At 43.6% G+C, this 16,327-nt stretch overlaps 1 long non-coding RNA gene across 1 annotated transcript in view; it reads right to left on the reverse strand.

The window, feature by feature from the left end:
• LOC123343695 overlaps nucleotides 1–10,797 on the reverse strand; it is an 81,520-nt gene extending 70,723 nt beyond the window's left edge. The window contains exon 1 of the long non-coding RNA XR_006572322.1: nucleotides 10,679–10,797. This is a non-coding gene — a long non-coding RNA (uncharacterized LOC123343695). The remainder of the gene's footprint in view (nucleotides 1–10,678) is intronic.
• Nucleotides 10,798–16,327: the final 5,530 nt, after the last annotated feature.

Below are 16,327 nucleotides of genomic sequence, written 5' to 3' on the forward strand. Positions count from 1 at the left end.
AGGTGTGGATGCAAATCGAACTTAGTAGCTCCGGGAGCTATCCCACAGTGCACCACTCTGTTGACGCTCTGGACAGCAGTCGGAGCTTGGATTCTCTGACCAGCCACACAGGAAATGACCCGGGAAAATTTGAATTCATTTTCCTGTCTGGGCACTTTGAATCTGAAGTCCTGCCTGGACATCGGGGCGAGCTCCGCAGCACCTGCAACGATGCAGAGCTCTCCAGCAGAGGAGTCCGGCCAATCCAAGAATAGAAAGAGGTCCCCAGCATGGACTGACCGGGAAGTCATGGATCTGATCGGTGTGTGGGGCGAGGAGTCTGTGCTGTCGGAGCTGCGCTCCAGCAAGCGGAATGCAAAGACCTTCGAGAAGGTCTCCAAAGCAATGATAGAGAAAGGATACAGCCGGGATGCAATGCAGTGCCGCGTGAAAATCAAGGACCTGAGACAAGGCTACCAAAAAGTCAGAGCGGCAAACGGACGCTCCGGAGCCCTGCCCCAGACATGCCGCTTCTACGAGGCACTGCATGCCATTCTAGGTGGGTCTGCCACCACTGCCCCACCAGTGACCGTGGACTCAGTGGCTGGCATAGTGAACCTGGACAGTTCCTCCTCGATGTTCGCCGATGTGGAAGATGAAGAAGGGTCTGTGGAGGACGGCGCAGGCGACAGCCAACACAATACCGCTTTCCCTGACAGCCAGGATCTCTTCATCACCCTCACAGAGATCCCCTACCAACCCTCCCCGGCCGTTAACCCGGACTCTGAATCAGGGGAAGGATCAGGCGGTAAGTGCTATAAACATGTAAACATTTATTTTTTATAAAACAGGTATAAAAAATAGAAATACTATATATAAAATTTTCAATGAAAAACTATATGAAAAGTAGGTCCACACATATAGGGATTGAACAATAATCCTCCAGGGACAATTCAAGAAAGGTCTCATTTAGGTCCTCGAAAAGCCTCCGCAGGAGGTTCCTGGGGAGAGGTGCCTTGTTGGGTGCTCCGTGGAAGCACACTCTTCCGCGCCAGGACATCCTTATGTAGATGGGAATCATCGGCTCCACAAGCATGGCCGAGGGACCCGCATCAGGGTGATCTCGTTCATGAAATGCTGCATCTAATTAGGGCAATTAGTGTATTGTTACTGTTGTGAATGGTTGACTTTTACTTTGCATAACAATGACCCTCGCTTAACAGCCACGTGTTGTAGGCCACATAGGAAAAGCATACATTGATCTTTCCCGTGCACTGGCGGGAGTGGCTGGAAAAGGGTCAGAGTATATGATTTCCAGATTGCCTTTAGCGGGAGGGCACAGCTATCCATTAACTGATAAGCAGAATGTACTGTAAGGCTTACCAGGACTGTCTGCTAGACGGATTCAGCTGTCTCTCCCCACTTGTCCGCTCTCCTGTGCAATGCCGCAGCCAATGAGAGCGTATTCCGAAATCTCGAACTTGTCCTGAGATCTCGTGAGACTTGTTGCCCTGTATGGTCTTGTTCAGAGAAACTGACTAGACTGTGTTCACTGTTCGCAAACATGTATCTGTTCAAGGAAATCAGTTACTTTTCCCATCACACAGCTTCGGCTCTTTCCCGGACTGCCCTGGCATCCCCCTCGCAGAGGCTGGCGCAGATTAGGCGGCGAAAGAAAAAGACTAGGGACGAGATGTTCGCGGAACTGATGGCTTGCTCCAGAGCCGAGGCGGCAGAGCAGAGACAGTGGAGGGAGACCCTATGTCAACAGCATCACACACACATCGAACGGGAGGACAGGTGGCGGCAGGAAGACCAGCAGCCGACTCAAACGCTGCTTGGGCTAATGAGGGAGCAAACGGACATGCTCCGGCGCCTTGTTGATGTTATGCAGGACCGCAGGCAGGAGGACAGAGCCCCCCTGCAGTGTATCTGCAACCGCCCTCCCCCGCCAAGAAGTCCTGCCCCCCCCCACCCAAAAGTACAAGACGGCGGGGCGGTAGGGGCCGTGAGAACTGTCACTGCACCACTGCATAGCGCTAATGTACCACACACCTCTCACGCTATACGTTTGTAGAAGTGCTTCCCTTACAGGCTCACCCGGTCCCAAATCCAAGTTTCATCCCCCCACTGTGTATTAGATTATTAAAAGCTGTTTGCTGTTATTCACTGTTTCGGTCACGTCTTTCGTGTCAGAGGATTTTTTTGTGTATGGGGGAGAGGGGATTTATAATTGCACGGTATAGCCTACATTACCAGGGTACAGACTTGGGGCCATGATCAACTGCAGGGCACACACACACTGCAGTCAGTAGGCACCAGGGTCACTCTGTGTGGTGTATGCTGCCCCGGGTCATTCTGTGATGTGTATGCTTGTCCAGGGTCCTAGCGCCTGCCACCCCCTTAATGTTAAGGCACACTGCCCTTACCATGCACTTCCACCGTAGCAACGAGCCTCTCCACTGCCCTGAGCCCCAACAAGAGCCCTCATCCACGGACAGATACTCACCCTTCCCCCACACCCCTCACCCCTTCCTACGCCCAAACCCGCAGCCCACTGCTGTCATCCAAACCCCTATCCAAAGAAGGCACCACTCGCCCCTTCCTGCAATCCCTCCCCTTCATGCACAACCACTTGCAACTGTCCCCCACCCCAGAGACCTATGTAGGAGCAGGAGGATGTCATTCCTCTATGGAACAAGCGGTCTGTACATCAGTGCACACCGTGCCCAGCACAGTATGCGTCCATGTTTCAACACCTGAACAGAAATGCAAAGTAAAACAAAGATTTATTAATAATGAGTGTAACAATTAATTTGCTTTAAAACGTGCTTTGGAAGTGGGGGAAACTTGGAGAACGGGGTATGTAACCGCAGATCGAAATCGACACATACAGACACAGGCCCAGGGTCAGTTTCTCTTGAAAGCAAGTGGAGAGTCATAGGTTACCCTGCTCTCCGAGGAAACTTGCTTTCAAAGCCTCCTGGATACACAGCGCTTCCCGCTGGGATATTCTCTCGGCACGGGTGTCTGGCTGAGCGTAAACTGCAGCCAGGCGATTTGCCTCAACCTCCCATCCGGACAAAAAGGTCTCGCCCTTGCTCTCACAGAGATTGTGTAGCACACAGCAAGCAGCAATAACTACGGGGATATTCTTTTCGCTGATGTCCGAGCGAGTCAGTAAGCTCCGCCATCTCCCCTTGAGACGTCCGAAAGCACACTCCACCACCATTCTGCACTTGCTCAGCCGGTAGTTGAAGAGTTCCTTCTCTCTGTCCAAGGCGCCTGTATAGGGCTTCATGAGCCAGGGCATTAGCGGGTAGGCTGGGTCCCCGAGGATCACTGTAGGCATCTGCACATCCCCAACCGTTACTTTGTGGTCCGGGAAGAAAGTACCTGCCTGGAGACGTTTAAACAGACCAGAGTTCCTGAACACACGCGCGTCATGAACCTTGCCCGCCCACCCAACGAAGATGTTGGTAAAACGTCCCCTATGGTCTACCAGTGCTTGCAGCCCTTTCGGTTAATGTATTCGCTGGCCTGGTGGGCTGGTGCCAGGATAGGGATGTGAGTCCCATCTATAGCCCCACCGCAGTTTGGGAATCCCATCGCGGCGAAGCCATCTATGATGTCCTGGACGTTTCCGAGAGTCACTACCTTTGAGAGAAGTTGCTCAACGATTGCGTGGGCTACTTCAATCACAGCAACCCCCACGGTAGATTTGCCCACGCCAAAGTGGTTCGCTACTGACCAGTAGCTGTCTGGCGTTGCAAGTTTCCAGAGGGCTATGGCCACTCGCTTCTGCACACTCAGGGCTGCTCGCATCCGGGTGTCCTGGCGCTTCAGGGCAGGGGACAGCAAGTCACAGAGTTCAAGGAAAGTGCCCTTACGCATCCTGAAGTTTCGCAGCCACTGTGATTCATCCCAGACCTGCAGCACTATGCGGTCCCACCAGTCCGTGCTTGTTTCCCGGGCCCAGAATCGCCGTTCCACACCATGAACTTGACCCATTGCCACCATGATCTCCACGGCGCGGCGTACCCTGCTTTGTGAGAGGTCTGCGCCACTCTGTGAATTCCTGTCCTCACCGCGCTGCCGGAGCCTCCTCGCACGATTTCTCAGCAGCTGACTGTGGAAGAGGTGGACGATAAGGTGCGAGGAGTTGACAACGGCCATAAGTGCAGCGATGATCGCAGCGGGCTCCATGCTTGCAGTGCTGTGGCGTACGCGCTGTAACCAACAAGAGAAGGGCGCGAACAGATTTCCCGCCGGAGCTTTCAGGGAGGGAGGGCGTGATTGACGGTTCAATGACAACAGTTACCCAAAAGCACCCTCGACACATTTTTCCCCCAGGAGGCATTGGGAGCTCTACCCAGCATTCCAATGGGCAGCGGGGACTGCGGGAACTGTGGGATAGCTTCCCACAGTGCACCGCTTCCAAAGTCGACGCCAGCCCCGTTACTGTGGACTCAGAAATTCGAATTAGTGTATTTACTGTGGATACACAAATTCAACTTCATAAGGTCGAATCCACAAATTCGACTTAAGTAGATTCGAAATAGTCTTGTAGTGTAGACAAGGCCTCAGTTACCCAACTCTGAAATAATAACAACTCTTCCTCCCCTTGTTTGTCTTGTCTACAGAGACTATAAGTTCAATGCGGCAAAGACCATCCCTTACTATGTGAATGTATGGTGCTTTGCACTGAAGTCTGTTAATTTATGAGTATACATATGAAAATGTGTGCATGTGTACATTTCAATAATATTTGTATGCAACTGGATTAGTAGCATGTATTGTGTGGCTGATTTATCTGAAAGCAGATGTGAAAAGGTTAGAAATGTTCATTATATATTCTCTCTCTTTGCCTGTTGTCTGGTGTGTGGAGATGCAAAGACTGTCATTTAAGACTACTGTAATTGATTATTAAATAATATATCATTGAGAGGTCAGAGTTAAAATTGTATTTCAATTAAATTTTCAGTTCTTTGACGTGAAGAGAACTAAAAATGGGTGTTAGGAAGTGTGTTGATGTGGTGGAACGTATGACGGCAGTGTGCCAGTACCTGGATATGGGTATTACTTGGCATGTGGATGTTACCTTAATTTATCATTTCCTTGTTTTCCAGTGTATGCTTTATTGTAAGGAAATACCCTTGACCATCCTTAACTCTTTTTGTAAGATAACACCTGCATTAAGGATCCCCTCCAATTCCCATTGAATTAAATGAAAAGATTTGCACTGACTTCACAGCATCCCTAACCTTTCCCTCTTCCTTAAAATAAATAAATAAAATAAATAATAATTAATAGAGGAGTTCCAGAACTGGGGAACGATCACAGTCATATGGATTGTTCATTCTTGGTCACATCTCTACTCTGACAAGATACAATTTAACCTCAAGTTGAACCTGATTTGTATAGACTACAGGGAACAGTTATATAACAGAGAACAATTAAAATTAGACAAAACACAAAAAAGCAGGCAAAGGTTTTATAAGCCAAAGCCTAGAAGATTTCTTAATGATTTATGTCCAAAGTCCTTTTCACATGAGCATCATTTAAACTAAATACGCGATATCTGCTTTAGAATCAGAATTCCAAAACTGTGCTTACAGTAATTTACGATTACTTGCATTTCACGTTTGCCTTATAAACCACCACTTTCATTGCAGCTTACCCATTACCTTTCCCTTAGATAATTTGGTTTCTTTATGGGTGTTTCATTGGCAGCCTCCAGGTTCTAAATCATATATAATGAACCAATCTTAAGTATGTCTCTGTAATAAGACTTTATAGTACTTGTGAACTGGATCAGCGTGTGGTAGGCCCCTGCACAGTAAAAGTCTTGTCATGGATGACACCTCTCTGTGGGACACTTGCAATTTTATTTCTGAGTGTCAGAATTAGGGATTCTTCATAGTTTCCTAATGACAGTTATAGTCAAACATACCTCACATTTTTACCTCTGAGGATGAAAGACCTCTCTGTGCTAACTGCAGGAGGCTATTCGTTAAAGATGCAATCCAGGTAACAACATTAGAGTGTTCCACCTTTGACGTGTTTTTTTTTTCCTATTTTAAGATGAACGAGTGCAAACCTAAAAAGGAATATTTAATTTGTGGTCAGCAATTGTATAGAGAAAAAGGTCCAAATGTGGCCCAAAACCCACCCTCAAATTTGAGTGTTGATAACGGAAAATTCTCTCTACTCCATTTACTGTAGATCTTGCTATATACTCCATTGCAGTGCTGTGAGTGGTGCTGGGTTTTTTTTTCCCTTCTACAGTGAAATCCAAATTCAGTAAATAACTGGGTAATCATAGAGCAAAGAAAGCAGTTGGGGAGCATGTTTGTTGTATTAAAGATTGACCTTCACTATTTATGATGTCTTATAAAGTGCTTTCCTGTAGGCAGTAGGAGCCTAATTTAATAACAGTAAAGGGCATGAAGAAGTTGGATAGTCATTTATGGAAAAAAGATATTTTACCCATCCAGCAGGGATAATGGAAGTTGTGAATTTTGTAGGCTTTTTTGAAAATTTTAATTCCAAGGTTTGACACACTTACTCATATTTTTGCTATTTTAGTAAACTAGAAGATGAATCACAGAGTGTCAGAATCCAGGCACAACACACAGTATTACATAACGAGTCATTTGTTTTATACTGGAAATGTTGGCAAACTTACGTGTGTACAAGCTGACTGCTCTGCCTAGTGCTCACTTCAGCTTTTTACTTCCAGGCAAGCTCTTTATACACTAATCAACTGCACTGTGACTACAGAGTTTAATATGTTCTGTTTTGCTTCTAGTAATAAAGATGTACAGCTGACTCAGGAAAAATCATTAGGGCTAAAATTGACATTTAAGACCCACACCAGGTGCCCGATTTATTAGTGCTTATACAAATCCAAATTAAAATCTATTAATTATTAACTGAGGAAAACTTTCAAACTGCCATTAGAGTAAAAAGAGCAACGTTTTTCTCTATCTCAGGCAGAGTCAACCTAAACGTCAGTTTTTGTACGGATCTGGGGCCTGATCATATAAGGTCCTAAGGAACTGATTTCAATAGGCATTGAGACGGGGGCAGCTAGCCCCTGCAGAAGGCACTCAGCACCTCACAAAACTGATGCCCCCTTAGCTACAGAAAACTGGTTACAAAGTTGAATTGTGCATATTTTTGAAACGCCACTCATGTAATAATGGCATTTTTAAGTGTGTCCAACCATGTATATTAATTAAGAACCTGCGATAGAATACAATGTACTATATGGTGACAGACAGAGCTGCTCTTACCACTGGAACATCACATTAATGTACCAGCTACCTAGCATACAGTAAGTGATAACTGTTCCAAATTACATTTTCCTTTAATTCGGCCAGTGATTCTACCATAAATACTATAACTAGCCTTTGTCAATATATGCTGTGAAACACGAATTTTTGTGGGAGCCAGCAGACGGCATTATTTTTTGGTTAAATCCTTGTTGCTTCTTATTGTTTGGTTTGGTTTTTTTTGTTCCTATCACCCATGAAATCAAATAAGCTTTGCACTGAAAAATACTTTGAGTGCAATCAAGAAGCCCCTATAATCCAATACAAACTGGAGTAAAGACTGAGTTTATGAGTAATTGCTCAACACAGGGCCAAACATTCAAAAGCACCCTTTCAGAGCCCTGTAACACAAGGCTGTTTTATTCCATTCTTATTCTGCCCTCATCACCATAATGGCAGAGTACCTTTCAGCAGTGTATTCAGCAACATGACTACTATCAGTCATGTGTTGTTTGTTCTCTCTCATCCTCATCATTCTCATTCACAACATAGAATTGTTTGTGCAGCACAGTGTTTGGTATTGGTAGGGTTTGGTTTGGTTTGGTTTAAAAGAAATGTACACACTCTCTGTGTTTATGTTGGAGAAGGCAGGTTGAGGAAATGTTCCTTCCACTTGGAGCAGATGGTGGTGAGGTCCTGGCTCATTCCACAGCCTTGAACCAGCCCCCGAGAACGCTCTGTCTCAGCTGCTATTGAATGCACCCTCAGCTCCCACTGAAACTAATGGCAGCGAGAGCACTCAGCACCTCAAACGATTAGGCTGTCAATTCGCATCCTCAATTTTGAGCACATGCAAATCAAGTAGCACATTGGAAGGCCTGGCCAATGTGAAGCCCAGCATTTTTATGAGCCAGGATCTTAGTTTTAGAATTGTCTTCAGACAAATCATCTGCACTTTCTCAACATTTTTTTCAGTTCTCTTTCCAATATCCCACCTTTCATCAAAAACATCCTAAACAAACAGCCATCTGGGCAGGGTTGGCTGACTTCAGGCTTTAGTGGGGATTTTAAGCATAGGCAGAGACTGCGATTCCCTTTCCTTTGAACACAGAATAGAATAGCTTCAGCCTTCTTGCAGGCTGAACATGTCACAAAGAAGTATCCATCTGTGTGTATTGCACAGGAGCAGATTAGTTTCATAGCACACTGCTGGAGAGCTGCCTCCACAGATTGATAATGCTGATTGTACATATATTAACACTTTTGACACCCTAAACATTGCTGTCTCTACACTCTCTGGTGGTGGTACCATTTCTCACACACACATTCTGAAAATAGGTCAAGGGACACACTTTGGATTGCCATGAACCCACCGACTCAAAAGACAGAATTACTATTGCAAAGCGAAATCACTTGACAAAGTAAGGAATTGTGAATAAATCTCATCCGATACATAAATAAATTAATATAGTACCTAAGTGTCTAACAGAATTCCATGGTACAGTACTAGCTTGGGCCATGAACAGGTGAGTTTCTAAGTAAGAGAGGAATACTATGGAAACAAAAGGTGGTCACACGTAATTAAATATGAAACTATATGAGATGTCTGCATAGATTATCTAGCACATATTCTGTTTGTTAAATGAAATTGTATTGTCGGGTTAGATCATTCATGTTTTCCTCAGTTTCTATGCCCCACTTTAGTGTGGACAGAATGCATCTCTGTGGACTTAATCAGAGTTCCACACCTTTTACGATCACGACGCCAGAAGAGGGCTGGATGTTTCTCTCCTCTTGCCAATCAATGGCAGCCTTCAGTCAGGCCGTGAGATTTCTGGGCAGCCTAAGTGAGGATTACCATTATGATATAATATACATAAAAATCTGTCTAGCAAGGGCATAAATTCTTTGGGCCACACCTGGCCCAGTCTATACACATGTGCAGGGGTTTAAGGCTCATTAAGGACCTCCAGCCCCACCACCACAGGGCCTCCCTGAACCTTGAGGCCAGGTACACAGAGCAAAGTAGGTGCAGTGTGCCAGTATTCCCATGCCAAGCATGCTAAGAGGGTGCTGGGGTGGGGGAGTAGAAGCCTGCAAGTTACCACGTCCCTGAAGCAAAAGGGGAGTAGGGCAGCACAGCTACATGTGGCCCCTTACACAAGAATTTGTATATGCACAGTCTAGATCCTTGCATGCACTGGGTAACTGCAAACAGAATCATTTTAATGGTTCCCAATGAAATCATAAATTTAAACAGCCTCCTTAGGCTAGCCAGGGCTATTGATCAAACAATGTGCCAGGTGTTCAGCTGGTGTAAACCGGTGTAACTCCTTGCCAATTTACACCAACTGATCTGGCCCTTTATTTTTAAATGAATTATCACTGCTTGTGGAAGGCAGTAGATTGGCAGTCACGGAGACTGAAAAACTCTGTGTACCCACACGAGAGTCCAGCATGGGCAGAGACACCCATTCTAGTTAATGACTGTGACACAACAATGACTTCTAAGGATCCTCCTTTTAGGGTGAGAGGGGTGTTCATTGTCCAGGGCCAATTCAATCTTTGACTCCCTATTGCGGCTCCTCAGCTAATTTTCAAAGAAGTTAATAAAATTTACTTGAACCAACATTATTTACTAATTTAAGTAATTCCTACTAGACATTTTAGAGTATTAACCTTAACTAGCTAATTAGCTCATGCATTATCTGTGTAATGAATCACGTACTATCAGTGCAATGAATCCTAATGAGTATGGAAAACATTCATTAGAAGGAAATCTGATTAATTTAAATTGCTGTTATTATTCTAGCACAAGATCTTTATATCAACACTCTGTGCAATAAAATAAATACTTTCATGAGAACGTGGATACAAATAAGGGCCAGATCTTTGACCCTACGTAAGTCCCATTTACACTAGGCCGGCAGCACAAAGGAAGCTTAGTGAAGCAGCTGTATTACATTAGCATGAGGGAGTCTTCAGCTGGTGCATTCTGTTGCTCCACATAGCAGGATGTATTCAGGAGTGGGCCAGGGGATAGATCAAAGCACAGTGCACTCCATTACACCTGGCCTCTTGGGGGCCATTATCCACCATTGCAAGTGAGCGCCGCCCTGAGGCTCAATTCTACCAGAGCTGACTCTGGATCTTCCATTGCATTTTTAATACTATGAAGAGCTTAATTTGTCTTCTGTATTGGAGGTGAGGGTTTAGAGTTGTGGTACACGGGATTAGATGGCTACAGTACAGGAAAATGAGTCCACAGAGAAATTGACATGAAACTTTCAGCCAGCTTTAAGCTCTCCTGTTTTGGCACACCCTGCGCAAGAACGAGCACACAGCAGTTCTTGCACAAGGTGCAGCTGAGGGAGGTAGTTTTCATTATCCTACTTGTGCATACAAAATGGCTGCTTACCTACTTTTGAAGGTGTAATCATTTGTCTGTGCACCTGGTGAGTGGCAAACGGAAACAGAGGCCCGGGCTGAAAGAGCGATGAAGTCAGGTCACATTTGTTCTCTCAGATCTGCATTGTCAATCTGAAGTCAGTATTCTGCTGTTTCTGCATGTCCAGATTTCCCATTAATCACATCTCAACGGGAGTTCTGCATAATATAGTGTGGTCAAAGGGAGTTCCAGTCATGCAGGGAGAGCAGAATATCATAGTCTAGCTCTGTCATGCAGAGAGGAGAACTTTATCTGCACTGATTAAGTACAGCAGACAACAGAGTATTTGTTAATTATTGACTTATCCGAAAGGATCCTGTGGCTTGACAGAATCCTTAATACATTTGTTATCTACTCGAATGCATCTCATCATGGAACATATGGTGGCACTGTGCTGCAATGCAGAATTTTTTGTTTTCTTCTCTATATACATGCATACGTTTATATATATTGTTACTCTCACCTCATTTTGCTTTGTGGGAAGAAGCTCTCTCGTGTTTACTCTTTCATATTGTTTGTTTTATTATCCTCCAGTTTTGTTACTTGCAATCAATGTACGTACTGGTGTATCTGTCTCCAGATCACTTATTTTTATAAGGCAGTTCATCAATCCTATTCTGTTTTTAATAATGTTAATCATTTAAAAAATCAGCCAGATGGATTACAAACATGCAAATAATGTCTTAAAGTACTGCAAAATGCCTCATCGTATTAACTGCTTGCAGTTAAAACTGTAACTCTGGATACACAATTAATTTTGTATTCCGGTACTGTGTCAAGCAAAGCCTATTGAGGGTTTGAGTTGCTTCATGATAAATCTAAGAGTTAACAGTTAAATTGTACAAAGTATTAATTTGTATCTCATGTTCAGATCAGAAAAGCAGATCCTTCAAACAGCCCAACAGTTTAAAGAGTTCAGTGCCGACGTCATCATCGATTTTTCTTTAGTCTTCCACTTAAGGAATAGACTGGTTTGGTAGATCAATGAAGTCAAACTACACATTTCTGATTCCAAATTATTTTATGGTGTTACCATCTATAATTTGTGTCAATTAATGCACACACCATTTGCACCAGATGAAAATAAAATAGTGTGATACCCCCTTGTAGGAGGATGGTCACCCGCTCCTGCCCGGAAGGGCTTAAAACGGTCCAGGAGAGGGCTGTGGCAGGGGAAAAGCTGGGCTGATTGGGGGAAAACAGCCTCAGCTGAGGTCATGCCCCAAGCAGACTCAGCTGGCCCTATAAAGGCAGGGAAGCCAGGGGCAGACACACACAGAGTCTCTCTCTGCCTACAGAGGGAGAAGGGCTTGGCTGCTAGGGAGTGTACCTGGGTACCTAAGGTGGAGCAGGGCTGGGGGAAGGCAAGAGGAGCTGGGGAGCTCTGGTCTGGAAACCCCCCCAGGCTGCAGGCCTAGGGTAAGGCCAACTGGGTACTGCGGTTGCAAAGGGGCAGTCCACAGGTAGGCAGAGGCAGCAGGTCCAAACCCCTTTGCCTGTGATGAGTGGCTGATACACTGCAGTCTGCCCCAGTGAACGGGGGCTAAGTGACGACTGGCAGTAGCCAAGACTGAGGCGAAGTGGGGATAGTGGGTGGGGGTTCTCCTGGGAGGGGTAGACCCAGAACTGGGGGGTTACTGCCAGGGGGCAGCACCCCAGATAACGGGGCACGGGTCCTGGGAGGGACATGGGGGCCAGAGAGAGGACAGGCAGATCACCGGCCTGCAGAGGGCGCTCTGGAGCTGGACCAAGCTAATTCCCAGAAGTCACCAGCAGGAGGTGAGTCCACACCTCTACACCCCTGTGATTATAACACAGTTGTTGATGTTTGTAATATGGTATGTCATTATTTAAGACTTAGTTATTAAATTGGATTTCCCAAAATAACCAGGAAAGACTTAGGGTAGGTTTACACTTACCTTCCGGGTCGACGCGGTGAGTTCGACTTCTCGGAGTTCGAACTATCGCGTCTGATCTAGACGCGATAGTTCGAACTCCGGAAGCGCTGCGGTCGACTCCGGTACTCCACCACTGCAAACGGCGGTGGCGGAGTCGACGGGGGAGCCGCGGAGTTCGACCCCGCTGCGTCTGGACGGGTGAGTAGGTCGAACTAGGGTACTTCGAATTCAGCTACACTATTCACGTAGCTGAATTTGCGTACCCTAGTTCGACCCCCCTTCTTAGTGTAGACCAGGCCTTAGTAAGATCTTTAAGCAAAGTTTGAATAAGGTAAAAAAATCATTTATTTTTATTTCATAAAAACACAGAATGACCCAATACAGACATTCAGTCCTGAACAGAAATGTAAAAGTAAAAGCAAAAACATTAAACAATAGCTCACACAAAATACTCACTTTCAGATCTGATGGCTATTTCACTAATCCAAAATCATCTTCGTCTAGGATTAGAATGCGGCATGAGGCACCGTTCTATTCTATTTGGCTAGTTTCTTTGTGATGTCATACCAGCATCCTATAGCATATATCTGCACCCTTCTCAGCAGGCACAGCTGGGCATGGAAGTGGGGCAAAGGGAAAGAGACAAAACAGTTATTTTAAGTGGCCTCTCATTCCCCCTTCCTCCAGGAATCCAGATTCTTTTTGAAGGCATCTGAAGTCCTTTGGTCATTTAAACCTCATTCTCATATAATACATGGAACTGGGAGCTTTACTTTTTATAATTGAAAATGGGATTTGAAAGTCGACACTGGAACCTCAAACTGTTGTGAAAGGCACTTGAACTCATGGAGGAATTTGCAAGAAGGGCCCAAACAGATGGGAACCTGGTGGGAAATAAAATTAAGAAATATAAATTTAATAATAAATATATTCAAAATGGTACAAAAGGTGCTTAATTTTTTCACTGCTATTATCTCTTAACCAATAACTATTTTGCACAGAAAATATACATAGCAAACCTCTCAAAATCATTTTTATCACATTTTTTCTTAATGAAACATAAAATTAAGGATCCATCCATGCCGAAATGAGTATTAGCAGGCTGTTACTGCACTCCGCAGGTACTGGGAGGGACTCTACTTTTGGCACTGTGCCTCCCAACACATGCAATAGCCTACACACATATCAGAGCCTTATAGTTCAAAGTATTATACATTTTTCCCCCAATGAACTTGACTCCTAATGTATTAAAGAAAAAATATATTAAATTCACATGAAAGGTCTGACACATCCACAAAAGCAGAGTTGAAGGAGTCCTCCAAATTCTAACCTTGTTCTAACCTAGAACTTAATTTATCTAATTCATTCCCAGGCTCTGTAGTTAATTTGGGGGCAGGTCTTAATCAAGCATGATTTCCACTTAAGTCAATGGGTCTGCATGACCAAGGGTAACAAAATCAGGCTTTTTCTATACTATGTCCTGTATGAGTCATTGTTTCATGTTCTCTTTGACAGGGAATCATATAGTCCCAATCACATGCCTAATATTAAGCACGAGTAGTACAAATTCACATTAACAGCCCCATTGATTTTGCATGTGTGAAAATTATTTGTATGAGTATGAGTAAGGGTGGCCAGAACTGGGCACACAGTTAATTTAATGGAAGTTATCGAGGCTGGTATTTTCAAAGGAATTCGTGGGAGTTAAGTGCCCAACTTCAAGTGACTTTCAAGTCCCCTTTGAAAATCCCAGGCCAATTTAGTTGTAGGATATTCCAATAGAGACAACAGGACTCTGATCTTAAACGATGAAGCAGCAACTACATTATTGTTAATATAATTATGTGTAATATGCTGAATATTTTTCTTACTGGAAGCAGTGGTAGAAAAGTTCAAGTCATTGCTGTTGGAGTTTGCACAATAAAAATAAACAGAAGCAGCCCTGCTAGAAAATTGGTGACAAAACAATATTTTTATCACATAATACATGCCAGCATTGATTCTGCTTTTTCTACATAGCATTATGTAATGTTCCTATGTACAATATCATGCTGAATTCACAAAATCATTTTTGAAATGGATGCAAGTATTTTATTTCAGCTGGTCATTGCATGGCGTAAGTACCATGCCACAATATTGCATAAAGAGATGTTGCATGGTAAGAATAAAAACATTTGATGCTGTCATTTTAAAAAAAAAAGGTTTTTTAAGATACAAAAAGGCTTTAGCCTACATTATGGATTAACTGCTCAGTTCTGTTCTTAAGCAAGACAAAATAAAGCTTATGAAATCCCAAAAAACATTTTTTCCTGTTGTGTAAATTATAACCATATATATGGACTGAAACTTTTCTGTTCAAAACTTAGGACCCAGACTGACAAGTTGTATAGGCACCTTTTTTCTAAACAAGATTTAAAATGACTAAAATGTGAAAGGTTCAGCATTCGTAGTTGATTAGTAAACAGTACTGTTAATGATAGCTGTATCCTTCAGCACAGCTGTGTTAAACTGCACTGTAACTGTCATGCCTAACTGATCATAAGTTTGATAGTTTAAAATAAAAATCTCATAAAGGACAAAGCACCTGAGCCTACAAACCCCCTTTCATTTGATAGTTCCACTGATTTCAATGGGTCTTACACAAGCGTAATCTCTATTTACACAAGAAGTTTTGTGGAATAACTCACCTGACTATGTTGTAAACAAGCAGACCCTTCCTACCTGTATAATTATTTTAAATTACAACTTCTTTTGGTACCCAACACTTGACTAAGTATACACAGAAGGTCCAATTTAAGCTTTCCACTCATATTAGGCACCCAAATTTAGCAGCTGGGTTTTCGCATAAGTACTTAGGTAACCAAGTATGCATTTTAGGTATGTAAATACCAATCTGGATATCCAAATATATGATTTCTCTGGGATCCAAAAATAGATACTTGGACGCTGAACATAAGAAAGTAACCAAATGAAATAAAATAATGGCCTAACCAAGTAAGCCTAATTCCTGTTAAGAAAATGCATTTCTGGATAACAATTTTGTATATCACAGTGGGTAAATGAGATTTAATACTTTTGGCATTTATTTAGTGCCTTTCATCTAAGATTCCAATGCGAGCAAACAATTACAACTATGTAACTACGTAAGCTTCCACAAGAAATTCAAGAAACTCAGCCCATTTTTACAAAAAGCTAATTAGCTAAAAACAAAATCCAACCTGGCAGATTATAAGAAGAGTTCCAATTTCTCTGTCTCAGTAGTAAAAAGAAATTGAGGGAGAATAAAGGACGGCGGTCCCCTTATAGCCTCATTTACGAACATGTGGCACATGCATGCAAAGCCCATGAAAACTGCTGCCTTCCCAAAAGCTTTGACACACATCCCAAATCTGTAGATCTGGCCAGGTAATCTGTGAAGCAGCTTTATTGTTCGTGCTTTATGGAGGAAGAAAATGGAGGCAGAGGGAGATTAAAATGGGTCTAATTTTCAAAACTGCTTGATGCCACATGGCAGGTCATTGGCAGACAGAAGAAAAGAACTCAGATCCTTATGATTCAGTCCCCTGCTCTAACTCCTAGGCAACACTGGTCTAAGAAAACAATGGAGTTATATGAAAACTATGATTTCAGAATAGAATGCAGCTAATGATCTTTAACTAATCCACTGTATTTGAAATAATTATAAGAAAATATAAAGAGATCCAAGGTGACTTGCTCTTTGTCAA

The sequence above is a fragment of the Mauremys mutica genome, chromosome 11, assembly GCF_020497125.1.
Source record: "Mauremys mutica isolate MM-2020 ecotype Southern chromosome 11, ASM2049712v1, whole genome shotgun sequence".
NCBI lineage: Eukaryota > Metazoa > Chordata > Testudines > Geoemydidae > Mauremys > Mauremys mutica.